Source organism: Triticum aestivum, chromosome 3B, assembly GCF_018294505.1.
Source record: "Triticum aestivum cultivar Chinese Spring chromosome 3B, IWGSC CS RefSeq v2.1, whole genome shotgun sequence".
In the NCBI taxonomy this organism is placed as follows: Eukaryota; Viridiplantae; Streptophyta; class Magnoliopsida; order Poales; family Poaceae; genus Triticum; species Triticum aestivum.
The window spans coordinates 754,481,190-754,496,280 of record NC_057801.1 but is presented as its reverse complement, the minus strand read 5'-3'; the positions used below and the strand labels follow the sequence as shown (position 1 = coordinate 754,496,280).

Sequence of the window (15,091 nt, the reverse complement as noted above, 5' to 3'; positions counted from 1 at the left end):
GCTTGCAGTGGAGAGGAGCTCGAGAGGGGTGCGACAATGGGGCTTATAAACCACTGCGCGCCCCTCTCAGCTAGCGAGGTGGGACTAAACTTTTGTGCCGCACCGTGCCAGCACACGACCATTGGTCCTGGTCCGTGGCTCCAACCGGGACCAATGCCTACCCTTTAGTCCCGGTTGGTGGCACCAACCGGGACCAAAGCCCTCTGCTTCCCGCCCTTTGGGCTGTTGAAAAGTGACCTTTGGTCCCGGTTGGTGGTAACAACCGGGACTAAAGGGGGTCATTGGTCCCGGTTGGTGCCACCAACCGGGACTAAAGGCTTTGCTATATAAGGAAAATTTCAGAACCGCATCCCCACTTCGATCTTTCCTCCTCCTCTCGATCTCCCGACGCCGTCGCCTGCCGCCACCCCCGCCGTCGCGGCCCCGTCGCGGCCCCGCCCCGACGCTGTCGCCGCCCCGCCCCGCCCCGACGCCGTCACCGCCCCGTCCTGCCCTGCCGCCCCGATGTCACCGCCCCCGACGCCGTCGCCGCCCCGCGCCGCACCTCGCCTTCACCGTCGCCGTCATCGTCGCCGTCGACCTCGCCGTGAGGAACATTTTATGATTTTTGTTAGATTTTTTTTGATTTTTTTGTAGTTTATAGATTATTTTGTTAGATTAGATGTGTAGTAATTTAGATATGTAGTTCATAGTATGTTAATTTTAATTGTGTAATTAATTTGTTCATATTGTGTTGGATTTTTTCTGTTAATAGATTTTTTTTGGTGTATTTAATTTGTTCATATTGTGTTAGATTTTTTTTCTGTTAATAGATTTTTTTGGTGTAATTAATTTGTTCATATTGTGTTAGATTTTTTTTCTGTTAATAGATTTTTTTGGTGTAAATTATTTGTTCATATTGTGTTAGATTTTTTTTCTGTTAATAGATTTTTTCTATTAATTTTATCATAGTATGTTTGGTGATATTATTGTTAATAGATTTTTTTTGGTGATATTTAGATTGTGTTAGTAAGTACTATAATTGAACTAGCTAGTTAGAAAAATATAATTACTATTTTATTTAGATTTTTATGGTAATATAATTAGTTAGAAAAATATTAGTTAGTTAGAAAAATACTAGTTTATTTTTAGTCAGTACAATATAGTAAGCGCTACTTTGTTTTTAGTAAGTACTTAGTAGTTGAACTAGATAGTTGATTTAATTAATAAAGCTACTTTATTTAACTATATATAGAAGTACGTAGTTCCCACATCGACGTCGGCGATGCCTATCCCGCATCCTCGTTGTCGTCGACTCGGCGGTGGAGGTCTGCTTGATCAGGGCCATGTTCGGGACTGGGCTCCGCCGGGCTGGTATTGGGAGGTGCTACCTTCTGGGGGACGTAGGTTGGTGAGGAGGCATCCCGTTGTTGACCCGATCCTTGTTTGGTGGCGGTCGCGTGGGCCAGTGACGGTGCCGAGGCTTCCGGACACCGCAGAGGTGGTACGTCACCGTGTCAGCGAGGAGGACGAGCACGCCTGTCGCTACATGGTTGCATTGGAGGGCAGGTTCGACAATACCTGACAGGTTCTTCAGGAATCTCACTGGAGCTATGATCCTGTGATCGTTCCTTATCTTTGGGTGTCCACCGCCTGTGATGATACCCGTCGGGCGCTACGGTTCTAGCTGTATTAATTAGCGATGCTATATGTATGATAGTATTCGAGGAGTATTCGACGATGTACGTACACAAGAGATGATGTACTTTTAGTTATAATTGAATGCATGCTAATTTGAATACTACTTTATTTTACGATTTGGTTTTGCTTATTGAATGCTCATATTGGAAAAGTACTCCTACTTTGAATACTAAAATTGAAGAGCACTCCATGCAGAAATCTAGGAGCCCCCTCCATCATCCATGCCGTCGTGGGGGTAGCTTCTCCTTCATTCCGGTGTGCTAGACAATTTGTTGTAATAATACACTCGGGAATGAAAGGAGGAGCTACATACCATCACCGATAGTCAACCCGTGATTAATAATGATGATCTAATTTAGATTTTTTAGTACATATATTTAATATTTGAATTATGAACATAGGCCGGAAATGTCGTACTCATCGGACGACGAAAACCGCCTGGGGGAGTGCGACTGGTGCCACGATGACCGAGGTATCTGCGACGGGTTCATTGAGCTGGACGAAGATCGGCGCTTCAGCATTAAGCTCAAGGAGACCTGCGATGTTCATACGGTACGCAACGACGACAATAGTTTTTTTCGTAATTGAGCACGACTTCAACTATTTTAACGTGTATTTTTCATCTTTTTCAATTCGACTAGCTTATCCCATGCTTTGCAAGACGTTATGTCTTGAGAGGATGGGTTTTGAAGACCATGGAAGTATGGAAACCAAAAAAATTATCCTAAGTTCCCATCATGGTGTGGATTTTCAAGTAAAGTTGTACAATGCTCAGAGTGTAACCCATTTTGGTTGCAAAAATTGGGAAGCACTTTGCAAGATGTATGGTTTTGATGAGGATATGCTTGTCACCATGGATCTTGGTGATCCTACAATCGCGCAAGAGAGACCTATGATTTTCGTCCTTGTGAATACACCTCCAATTCTTCCCCCATGTGAGCTTAACATAGTTATTAAGTAATTTATATTGTTTATTTCAAAATAGTTGACAACTTATTTCCATTGACAGCTTATTTTCATTCTTCAAAGAATATGCGGAAGATGGTAGACAGAACCTACTACACCGAAGGCTTCGAACTAACTTATCAGGAGAAAAATCAACTGGTCGGATTTTGTACTGATCTTGAGAACTACAATGTCTACATCAAACTCCTCAACATTATGGTCAATACGTGCCACTAGTGCACGTGTTGAACTACGGTAACTACCATGGAGATACCCTGGTAAGATTTTTTGACTATTACGACATCCGTGCATCTTTTTACACACTTCTAAAACTAGTACATCATTGCTAACTACGAAGTTATTACTATGTTTTTCAACAGATAATCCCGAATGATTGTGTGCTCATCTGATGTATACACACGATAGCCTTCATATTTTGAACATACAACCAGGTCTTCCTACGAATCTGAACTGTCCATACTGGGTTTCTAAAACAAGTGGAGACATGACAATCAAAGAATGGAAAAAATGTATGGACAGTCGTAAGGAGCTTCTTGGAAGCAACAATCAACGAAGGGCAAAAATTGGAGACAGGATGATCGCCATTCTTCGTAATGGAGAGTCCGGGTCTATATTGTTTTATGCTATTTTACCTTAAGGGTGTGTGTCCTACCTGATACTGATGATCATGTGCTAAAAACAATTATGTAGGGTTGGGTTCGAGGACTATGAGGATGATGATCGTATGACTTATTATTAATAACGAGTAGAAGTTTTATGATGATGCATGATTAGTAGGACTTGTTATTATATATGATGATGTATGATGCGAACATGCATGAGTTATTATATCAGCTGGTGAAATGAATATATATAGCAGCAGTGTTGGTAAACCGAGGACGAAGATATAAGAGAGGACACTTCTCTCTATTAGCTAGCTAATAACAACCTAAAAATAACCCCCAAAACCCCTAGAGCAGCCACTTTTCTAAAAAAACATGGACTTTTGGTCCCGGTTGGTGCCACCAACCGGGACCAAAGGCCCCCTGACTGGGCTCGGCGCACATGGCCACGTGGAGGCACATTGGTCCCGGTTCGTGTTTGAACTGGGACTAATGGGCGCAGGTATTAGTAACGACCCATTAGTCCAAGTTCATGAACCGGGACTAAAGCCCCTTACGAACCGGGACTATTAGGTGTTTTTCTACTAGTGCATTAAGTACAGAAGATCATCATGAACATATACAGAGAGAATTGATCGACCTATCCTTCTTCGAGAGATTGTTCGAACAACAAGTTTTCATATATCTATCCGACGCTACTGGCTACTTCCGCCGAGACTGCTTGAGCTGCCGCCTCCATCAGGCATGACTGGTTGCGGCCCTAGAAACAACATGGGGCGCCGATCGATAATCCGGTCTGATGCACGCACGCAGGCAACTGCGGCGGGAAACCCAACCGTTATGGGCACGAGCAGCGCATTGGGCGCCTTTTAATGTGAATGCAGTCGCACGCGGCAAAATTTCGTGTGTTGACCCTTTTCTGATATCTGTTCGATATCTGACCCTAGTTTAAAAAAATTCGAGATCTGACCCTTTTGCTACCGTCAGGGGCCATGGCGATAGGGTGTAACAGCCTACCGCTAGGGACCTTGACGGTAGGAAACATCGCTACCACCAAACAGAATGACGGTAGAATGTACAACCCTACCGCTAAGATGCTCGACGATAGGCACGAGCATGCACTGTGTTCAATACTTAGCAAAATTTTACGGTAGGGCATATGCAATCGAACCGCCAAGGACGGTAGGCAGTTATACCCTACCGCCATAAATCCTGACGGTAGGCAGTTATACCCTACCGCCATGGATCCTGGCGGTGGCAAAAGGGTCAGATCTCGAATAGGTATCGAAAAAGGGTTAAAACACGAAATTTAGCCGCCACACAAGTACAGGGCCTCACCTGCTCGGCGTAGTGCATGTTGAATGAAAACGGGCATGACCCCAAAAACCGCACGCGCCCATGACTGGGAAAAAGGAACAAACATTCGGGCATCTAGCACACAGGCTAGATGCTGCAAATTTCCACGGGTGTTTGCTCACGCTGACAGTCGCATGATGGGTAGACCAGGGAACGCTGAACGAACGTGTGTGTTCGGTTTTACTCGTCGTGTTTCTGGTCGTCCGAACGCCATGCACTACGCACGCGTGAATGTATAACGGGATGTATATCTAGTTCGAGTTGCCCTACGTACCTCTCGGCATAGAAAAAGTGACCATGTGGGATAAGCTGCGTGTGCATCCTTTTTACTTATTCCTTTCCGTTTTTCATGACAGTCCAGAGCCCATACCATCTGCGTCAACACAGGTGAGGAGCAGCACTCTCTTTAACTTCTGACCAAAAAACATCTTCTCAACTATTTTTGTCAATGGCATGATGGTAGAATATAAAAGAAACATGCCGATTCAGAGCCCATAACACCTGCGTCAAAATGACGCATGGCCAAAACTATTGGATATCTCTCTCGGACACATATAGTAAAATAAAAAGCAAAGTGTAGATTTGCCCCTAAATTATTGTTATAACTCATAAGTACCTTTTATTCCTAATTACTTTACACCACCTTTAGTTTTCATTATCATTTCGGTTTCATCCATTGCAATGGTCAACCATGGTCAAAACCATTTTTGTGCAATACACGAACCATTCTCTCCCCTTCGAACCCTAGAGGGACGATTTTCTGGATGCTCCGCGCTGCCACCCCTCTTCCTGCGATCGGTCGCCGCACCCCACCCTGACCCCGCTGGAGTGGGAGCGCAGGGAGGCCACACTCTACCAGATGGAGTTGTAGTTTTCCTCGTTTTGAGACTTTTGGTTAGGTTTTGTGGAGGCGCCTTCTCTGGTAAATAAAATTTCCTTGAGCTTCCTCATCTTGACACGTTGGCATATTTTCATGCTGGTCATTTTGGCCCATGAGGTTAGCGACTTAGCGTTTGTAGAATTTGTTAGCGTAACGATGATAGCGATTTTTTGCTTTGAAATTTGTTCCTCCGCCTCCTCTCCATCACGTTGTGCGCCCTTCGGTGTGGGCATGAGGCATGTCAGTTTTTTTATGGAAATAGTAAAGGGCGAACGTTCGTCAGGGAGAAACTGCTAGCGAACGCCCTAGTTGCACGGTTGCACCGACTGCGACGCAATCTCGATCCTACGGTGCAGCTTGGATGAATTTTTTACATTTAAAATTTAACAAATGTCATGGCTGTTTTGGAAAAAGAGCCACCCAGGTTCTCTAAATGCACCGAAAACTGCTTCACCGGCGTTCACGGATGCCATGAGTTCACCAGACATGCCCACCTCAGCTGTTAAGGTTGAGATCGTGGACATGTGGGTCTTCTGGAAACAACGAGTTCAACGACTTCTCCAGGGCGCTGGCCAGACTGAATCGTGGCCTTGAGAACTTGCCAGTGACCAACAATGACTGGCTGGTCCCGCGATTGAGAGGCAGCGCACCATTGCCATGTTCGAGAGGAATCGCCCAAAGACCTTGATGCATTTCTATATTTTTAAGAAGAGTCGTCTAGTTGATCCCGAGGAACTCACTCACGGGGAGCAGGTCGCAAAATCCTCCTCCCTGTAGGTGGATCAGACCCTCGTCGAACTCCCAACAGACTACGCCGTTGCCGACTCCGTGCAACGTGTCCACGGCGCCGCACAAGCCCTCCACCTGCACGGACCCCTGGTGGCTCATGCCCTGCTGCGCCGGGCTGCCGTCGAAGGCCGCCTCCAGCGCGCTCGGTGCCATAAGGTTGGTGCCGTAGTCCATGTCCATGTCCTTGTCAAGCCAGTCTGCGAACATGACCTCGGGGAGCACGGGCGCGTGCGGCCCGATCGAGGCGGCAGCACCAGGGACTGTGAGGCTGCTTGAGTCGTCGGCCGTCGACGACGACTCCAGCGGCCCTGACGAGCCGGAGATGGACGGCTGGTTAACGACGCTGCGTTCGCGCCCACCATCGCTGGGCGTCGGGCTCCGGGGCGCGTCCGAGCCGGCGGACTTGGCTGGTGACGGCGCGCCCTCGACGCGCTTCTTCAGGAAAGAGTTGCAGTAGTTCTACACATTGTTGTCGATCCGGCCCGGCAGGTGCAGCGCTATCTGAGACCACCTGCGCCGGAGAAAACAATTCTCACCATGCTAATGAAGCAAATTATTGTACCGTCACTCCGATAAATAAAGCTATAATTGTCAGACTTGAAGCTGTAGTACAACAGTTGACAAGTACACTTACGAAAGCGTGTTCACAAATGATTGTACTAAAATTTTTCTACTTTTTTGTTTTGTTTTTTGCATTATTTATTTTTATTTTGTTTTTCTTTATTTTTTATTGTTTTTGCTTTTAGGTAATAAAAATTATAAACTTTCTGTTAGTGCCATTTGTTCTAATTTGAATAGTTTAAATTTGAATTTTTTTTTAATTCGTGTGAATCACTAGTTTTTGAATAACTTTAGTATAAAGATAGATTTTTGAGTGATTCTTTTTCCTGTAGTTTAATATTACTATGTTTTATCATTATATTCAGAAATCAATTTTGTTATTTTAGTTTCTAACAAAAACTTCTTTATGATAATTCTTTTTGCAATTAAACTTTCTAACAAAAAAAATTCTTTATGAAAATTCGTTCTGCTTTAATGTTTTGAACAGAAAATACTTTAATAATTTTGGTTGCATAAATTTTATATAATTTTAGTTTTAATAATACTAGAGGTTTATAAAAGTTTTTCGAGTTGATTCCTTTTGCTATTGGAATTTTATAAAAGCTTTTTAGTTGATTCTTTTTGCTATTGAAGGATATTATAGTTTTGTTTTAGTTGATCATAATAGAATATTTTAATTGATTATTTTTAGTTCATTCTTTTTGCTGTGAGTTCATTCTTTTTGCTATTAGTTAATTCTTTCAGCTAAATGACCCTTAAATTTAAAATCACTACAAATGAACTCTGGAAAGGTTGAAAGGTTGCATGATATCATCATTTCACCCACATAGCATGTGTTAAAGAGACAATCTCTTTGGAAGTATCAGGGTTTCGGATGAAAACTCATCTGTTACAAAGGGATTTTATTTGTTCACATGTAATTACAGTGATATTTTAGATCAAAGGCATCATCATAATAGTTGTGGATAGAAAGTCTTCACTTTTTCTTCGCTTGTGTCCTTTGCTTATTGCGCCGTAACCATAGATAATCTTCATCGTTTAACAGGGTGCTTGGGTCAGCCTTGACTTTGAAGGGAGGAATTTCATGAAACTTTTCATAATCTTCAGACATATCTGTCTTGCCGTCCAATCCCACGATGTCTCTTTTTCCTGAAAGAACTATGTGGCGCTTTGGCTCATCGTATGATGTATCCGCTTCCTTATCTTTTCTGTTTCTTGGTTTGGTAGACATGTCCTTCACATAGAAAACTAGTGCCACGTCATTAGCTAGGACGAATGGTTCGTCTGTGTACCGCAGATTGTTCAGATCCACTGTTGTCATTCCGTACTATGGGTCTACCTGTACCCCGCCTCCTGACAGTTTGACCCATTTGCACTTAAACAAAGGGACCTTAATATCATGTCCATAATCAAGTTCCCATATGTCCACTATGTAACGATAATATGTGTCTTTTCGCATCTTGGTTGCTGCATCGAAGCGGACACCACTGTTTTGGTTGGTGCTCTTTTAATCTTGGGCGATCGCGTAAAATGTATTCCCATTTATCTCGCACCCTTTGTAAGTCATTACAGTCGAAGAAGGTTCCCTCGCCAATGAGTACAAATCATCAGAAACAGTGTTGTCACCCGTGAGACATGTTTGGAAACAACTGTCAAAACTTCTGATGTGTTCACATGTAATCCAGTCATCACACCGGACCGGTGTTTGGAGCGTAGACATACGGGGTCACCAAGGTAGAATTCTATAGAACCGTATAGTGTGCTTGAGACCAAGAATGCCCGTCCCTACATATTATTGAGTCCCCTCCTAGCGTGCCTTTTCCACCCAGTCTTCCCTCATACCGCGATTGAGGGAGACCTATCTTCTTAAGGTCAGGAATGAAGTCAACACAAAACCCAATGACATCATCTGTTCGATGGCCCATGGAGATGCTTCCTTCTGGCCTAGCGCGGTTATGGACATATTTCTTTAGGACTCCCATGAACCTCTCAAAGGGGAACATATTGTGTAGAAATACAGGGCCTAGAACGACAATCTCATCGACTAGATGAACTAAGACATGCGTCATGATATTGAAGAAGGATGGTGGGAACACTAGCTCGAAACTGACAAGACATTGCACTATATCACTCCTTAACCTTGGTAGGATTTCTCGATTGATCACCTTCTGAGAGATTGCATTGAGGAATGAACATAGCTTCACAATGGCTAATCGAACATTTTTCGGTAGAAGCCCCCTCAATGCAACCGGAAGCAGTTGCGTTATAATCACGTGGCAGTCATGAGACCTTAGGTTCTGGAACTTTTTCTCTGCCATATTTATTATTCCCTTTATATTCGACGAGTAGCCAGCCTTCATACTGAGAAGGCATTCAAAGAAGATTTCCTTCTCTTCTTTGGTAAGAGCATAGCTGGCAGGACCTTCATACTGCTTTGGAGGCATGCCATCTTTTTCGTGCAAACGTTGCAGATCCTCCTGTGCCTTCGGTGTATCTTTTGTCTTCCCATACATGCCCAAGAAGCCTAGCAGGTTCATGCAAAGGTTCTTTGTCACGTGCATCACGTCGATTGGAGAGCGGGCCTCTAGGTCTTTCCAGTAGGGTAGGTCCAAAAATATAGATTTCTTCTTCCAAATGGGTGCGCGTCCCTCAGCGTCATTCTGAACAGATAGTCCGTCGGGATCCTTTCCGAAGATTACATTTAAATAATTAACCATAGCAAGTACGTGATCACCGGTACACATGGCGGGCTTCTTCCGGTGATCTGCCTCATCTTTGAAATGCTTGCCTTTCTTTCACTACTAGGGAAAAGCTGTCACGCCCAATATGCTACCCTATCCAAAAGGAACTCGAAGGTCCCACCAAGGATAGACCCGCATATTGAAACGCTTTTGCAAGGTGGATATCATTACATCAACATTACATAATATATGAGGATACATACATAAGGCATACAATGCCACTCGAATACAACATCACAATACATAAGAGCATCATCCGACTACGGATGAAATACAAACAGAAACTCAAACGACATCCACCCTGGTAGCCTAGGCTGCTGACCTGGAACCTATCCCTTGATCTAAGAAGCAGAAGAAGAACTCAACGCAAGCAAGCATCGCTCTCGCGTCATGATCATCGCATAACCTGTACCTGCAACTGTTGTTGTAGTAATCTGTGAGCCACGAGGACTCAGCAATCCCATTACCATGGGTAACAAGACTAGCAAAGCTTAAAGGGAAAGGAAGGGGTAAAGTGGTGAGGCTGCAGCAGCGACTAAGCATATATGGTGGCTAACATACGCAAATAAGAGCGAGAAGGGAGCAAGCAGAATGGTCGTGAAGCTAGCAATGATCAAGAAGTGATCCTGAACTCCTACTTACGTTAAACATAACACAGAAACCGTGTTCACTTCCCGGACTCCGCCGAAAAGAGACCATCACGGCTACACACACGGTTGATGCGTTTTAATTTGGATTTGGTGTCAAGTTATCTACAACCGGATATTAACAAATTCCCATCTGCCTATAACCGCAGGCACGGCTTTCGAAAGATTATACCCTGCAGGGGTGTCCCAACTTAGCCCATGATAAGCTCTCGCGATCAACGAAGGATATACCTTCTCCCTGGAAGACCCGATCAGACTCGGAATCCCGGTTTACAAGACATTTCGACAATGGTAAAACAAGACCAGCAAAGCTGCCCGATGCGCCGACAATCCCGATAGGAGCTGCACATATCTCGTTCTCAGGACAACACCGGATGAGACATTCTACGAGTAAAACCAGACCTCGAATTTCCCCGAGGTGGCCCCGCAGTCTACTCGGTTCGGACCAACACTTAGACAAGCACTGGCCCGGGGGGGGGGGGGGGGCTAAAATAAAGATGACCCTTGGGTTGGCCGACCCAAGGGAAGGGTATAGGTGGTGGTGAGGCAAATGGTAAAACCAAGGTTGGGCCTTGCTGGAGGAGTTTTATTCAAAGCGAACTGTCAAGGGGGTCCCATAAATCACCCGACCGCGTAAGGAACGCAAAATCCGGGAACATAACACCGGTATGACGGAAACTAGGGCGGCAAGAGTGGAACAAAACACTAGGCAAAAGGCCAAGTCTTTCACCCTTTACCAAGTACTAGCTGAGTACCCGTGCGTTGCCACGGAAGAGGAAAAAAATATTAATAGAAATTTCTGTTCTTCCAAAAAGTGTGTCAAACAAGACAACATGTTGAGTCCATCCATATAACAACTACATTGATTCTCTACCACACTCATCGTGTCTCTTTAAGAACCATATCTCCTTCAAGCGATAACTTTCACCCTATTCACATGCACATTCATTCAATTTCATCTGCCCTTGTTGTAGCCTTGCCGCCGCTTAACAAATCTGTCATCTCACCCTTCCATCGCCTTGGAATATTTGTTTTAACTTAAGCAAGTCTATAGAATAAACTTGATCGTGGATGCATCATTCCTCAAAATCCAACATGTTCTACCATGTACACTAACTGAAAAATTAGCAACATAAAATGAGTGTGAAAAAAGAGGTTAGCAAGGGATTCCCCACTCCACGTTGAAAAATAATAAAGAAATATTTCTTCAGAGCAAGTTTGTCCACAAATATGCGGACACCTCCATGTCTTATTTTTCATTTGCAAATTTACTAGACCAATCAACCTTCTGTTAATAACACATAACTTGCATGCTCTAGCATTCCTAAAATTCTATTTCAGAACATGAATTTGGTTTTGGAATTTATGATGTTCCAATTCTGGAAGCTCGTACAATGTTTGGCTCTACTTTTGGTTTTGCAAAATGAAATATAGATAAATTGAGGATAGATAGACCAATAACTTCAAGGATACAATGTAAATTCTGAATACTTCCGTACAGAAACCTTGTATATGTTCCCAATACATGAGCTGATATGACTTGCATGCATTCCAAATTTCCAATATCTATTGCATGCTAAGGGTTCAACTCATCCAGGATCTTCCTCCTGCCACCGTAAAATATCTGACTGCATACAACATTACCGCCGATGCACACACTGAAAAACAACATGGAATTAGTTCGTCCAATATCTGACAAAAGGACGTATTACCTTCCCTGACGGCTATCGGATACAAGCTACACAAGATAGTGTGAAAATGTGAAACAAAAAAGGAAATATAAGATCAAAGATATAAAGCACACTAACCGAGAAAGAAGTGAAGCAAAATTTGAAACACAACATTTTCAAAATTAAGATTCAGAATATATTGGAACCTATTTATTAAATAATACATTGTTTTCACATGTTAGCTGAAAACACAAAACAGTACAAGAGAGCAACAAGAATTATATTCAAATGCATGCATGGCTAATGCTAAATTGGTGTTTACTGGGCCGGTATTTCTCCCATTACAACATCTATCTAGGATAATTATTCCAAAATCCAACCTTCCATGGAGTTACATTCTTTGGCCACATACTAAATTACATTTCTTACTTATGGCATTGTCACGACGTTCTATTCTAGTGTTTCATTTTGCCTGTGTCTACCTAAGACTTCTACAGAGGCACACATACATGCGCAACTTCTCACTCCTTGCCCTAAGCTAAGGAGTGGGGATGGGGGGGGGGGGGGGGGGGGGGGGGGGCGTACCCCGGTCCACGAACCCTGGCATGCCCTGTGGCGCCGTCAAGCGGGAAGAGCCGGGAGAGGCCAAAGTCGGCCACCTTGACTTGGAATTCGGCATTGAGGAGAATGTTGGTAGTCTTCTCGTCACCGTACACCATGGGAGGCTCGATGGGGTGGAGAGGCGTTGCAGCTTCCTCGATGATGACATTGAAGCGGAGTGACCACAGCAGCGGCAGCACTGCCGCAAGGTGGCCGTGCAATGCAACTGGTCGACCATGGTGTAGTAGGGCATCTACTCGTACACCAGCAGCAGCTCACGGATGCGGCTGGACGTGCAGCCGTAGAAGATGATGAGATTCAGGTGGTGCAGCTGCGACAGGATCCGTAGAAGATGACGAGGTTCAGATGGTGCAGCTACGACAGGATCGTCGCCTAGTTCATGAACTGCTGCACGTGCCAGCAGCTGTTGTTGTACAACCGCTTCACCACCACAGCCCGCCTGTCCCGTAGTTATCCTGAACACCACATACAAAAATCCGTGGTCGTCAGTATGTTGATCCATGTAAAACTCCAATGAAATAGCGCGAGCGTGCCTGTTATGTACGTTTGTACATGCATGGTGCCGAAGCCGTCGCTGACCGCCGAGCTCTCGCGTGTCGCTGAAGCCGCCGGTGGGCTCCTCCAGCTCCTCATATGCGAGTTGGTGTGTCTGCAGCCTGTGGACTCTGCCAGACTCCAGGTCGCTGCCACCCGGGCGGGGGGGGGGTGTCCCGCCTGAGTTAGTGTACTTGAGGAGCCTAGACGAGGAAGTCACTTGTACTGCCTGCTCTTGCGTATGCGTATGTACTGGAATGGCACAACGATGAGAAGCACAAACAGAACCAGAGCAACTACACAACTTTTTGAAGTGGCAAACGGCGATTAAATAGATGAAGAAAGAACCATGCATATTGATGCTTGAATTCATAAGAGAAGAAAAATAAAACACTTACAAATGCTTGAATTGGTCCGTGTGCACCATGGATTTCAGTAAGAAAACTACTGATAAATAAGGTAGTTGTGTTTCATGTGCTCAATATTTGTTTCTTTGGTTCTGCAAGATCAAAAACAAATGTCAAAATGATTCTGTATATAAAAGGAAATGTAGCTTGGAATAGACATGTTCTATCTCTACTTAGACACGGCTTGATTTAAACAACATGTGGTGTAGAGAACATGCTAAATGTGGAGAATTTGAGGGAATTGTCCAGTTCATAGTCTACTACCTTGTTTGTGTTTATGTCTTCATCCTACTTAATTTGTTTGATTTCCTAGTCAAAGAGTGATTAGATCAGTTTAAAAGAAGAGAAGTCTTCCCTTACCAGTAAATCGTCTGGTCGGAAATTAGGACATCTCAAGGTAGATTATATCAGTTAAAAAAAGGTTGATTAGATCAATCAAACATCGTTGACCAACCAATTACCTCTTAGATCAATCAAACATAGTGTACATACCTGTAGATGAAGTGTCAGGTTAAAAGAAGAGAAGTCTTCCCTTACCAAGTTACCAGTAAATAGACCGGTCAGAAATCAATTAAAAAAAGACTGGTCAAAAATTAGGACATCTCAAGGTTGATTAGATCAATAAAACATTATTGACCAACCAGTTACCTCTTAGATCAATCAAGGGTACCTGAACCTGACGAAGTAGCATGACACGACCTGCTAGCCTGTCCGCCGGAGTAGAAGCATGTGTGATCATCCGGCATCCGGCTGTCATAACTGCGGCACCCTCTAGAAGCCTGGCACTCGCCGCACCACTCGGCGCAGGCCTTCCGTCACACAGAGAACTCCGCCCTTACGGTGTCCCCGACGGTGGCGTACTGGCACTCCCGGTGGCCAGTGCATCCGCCATGGCAGATGGCCGAGTCGTACTGATGCACCTGCCCACCACCCCCAACCCAGTACGTCCTCTGGCGCCGAGGTACCAACGCTCTCCTTCTGTGCCGCCGCCAAGCTCACCCATGGTTGGACGCGATGTAGAGTGGTGCAGATAAGAGGGAGGAACAGAGAATTTGTTGATGGGACTGGATCCTTCTGCCAACGGGCTGGAACCCTAGACCGCGACCGTGGGGCGGACGAGAAGGGGAGATTCAGAGATTTCTTTCCTCGGGAGCGCCGGAGCGGGGAGAGAGACGGGATCGGGAGCGATGCGGTGCGGGAGATGAGGAGACTGCGTTGGCACGGGACGTGGGGTCGTGGCCTCGTGGTTCTTTTTTTTGCCTTTTTTTCACGCGGGGATGGTAGAAGCTGTGGGAGGATGTATCGATAGCAGCGATAGGAGGGGAGGTGGAACCAGGTTGAACCATCACGACGTTCGATCCTCCTTTAATAGTAAAGATATATATGCATTAATAATATAAGAGATATTGTGATATCCCAACAAAAATCCTGTCCACCATGGAGAAATCTTCAACTTCACCTGCAACTAGCAATGCTATAAAAGGGGCTGAGCAAAAGCGGTAACATAGCCAAACAACGGTTTGCATAGGAAATGTGTCAAAGGTTAGAGGTTCATGGCAATATGGGAGGTTCGATAAACAGGTGATAGGTAGCGCAGCAAAGCGATAGAACGAAGCAACTAGCATAGCAATGATAGT

General features: G+C 44.6%; 1 pseudogene; it reads right to left on the bottom strand.

Moving 5' to 3' along the window:
- Positions 1-6,201: 6,201 nt before the first annotated feature.
- LOC123067828 (uncharacterized) lies at positions 6,202-12,611 on the bottom strand (annotated as a pseudogene).
- Positions 12,612-15,091: the final 2,480 nt, after the last annotated feature.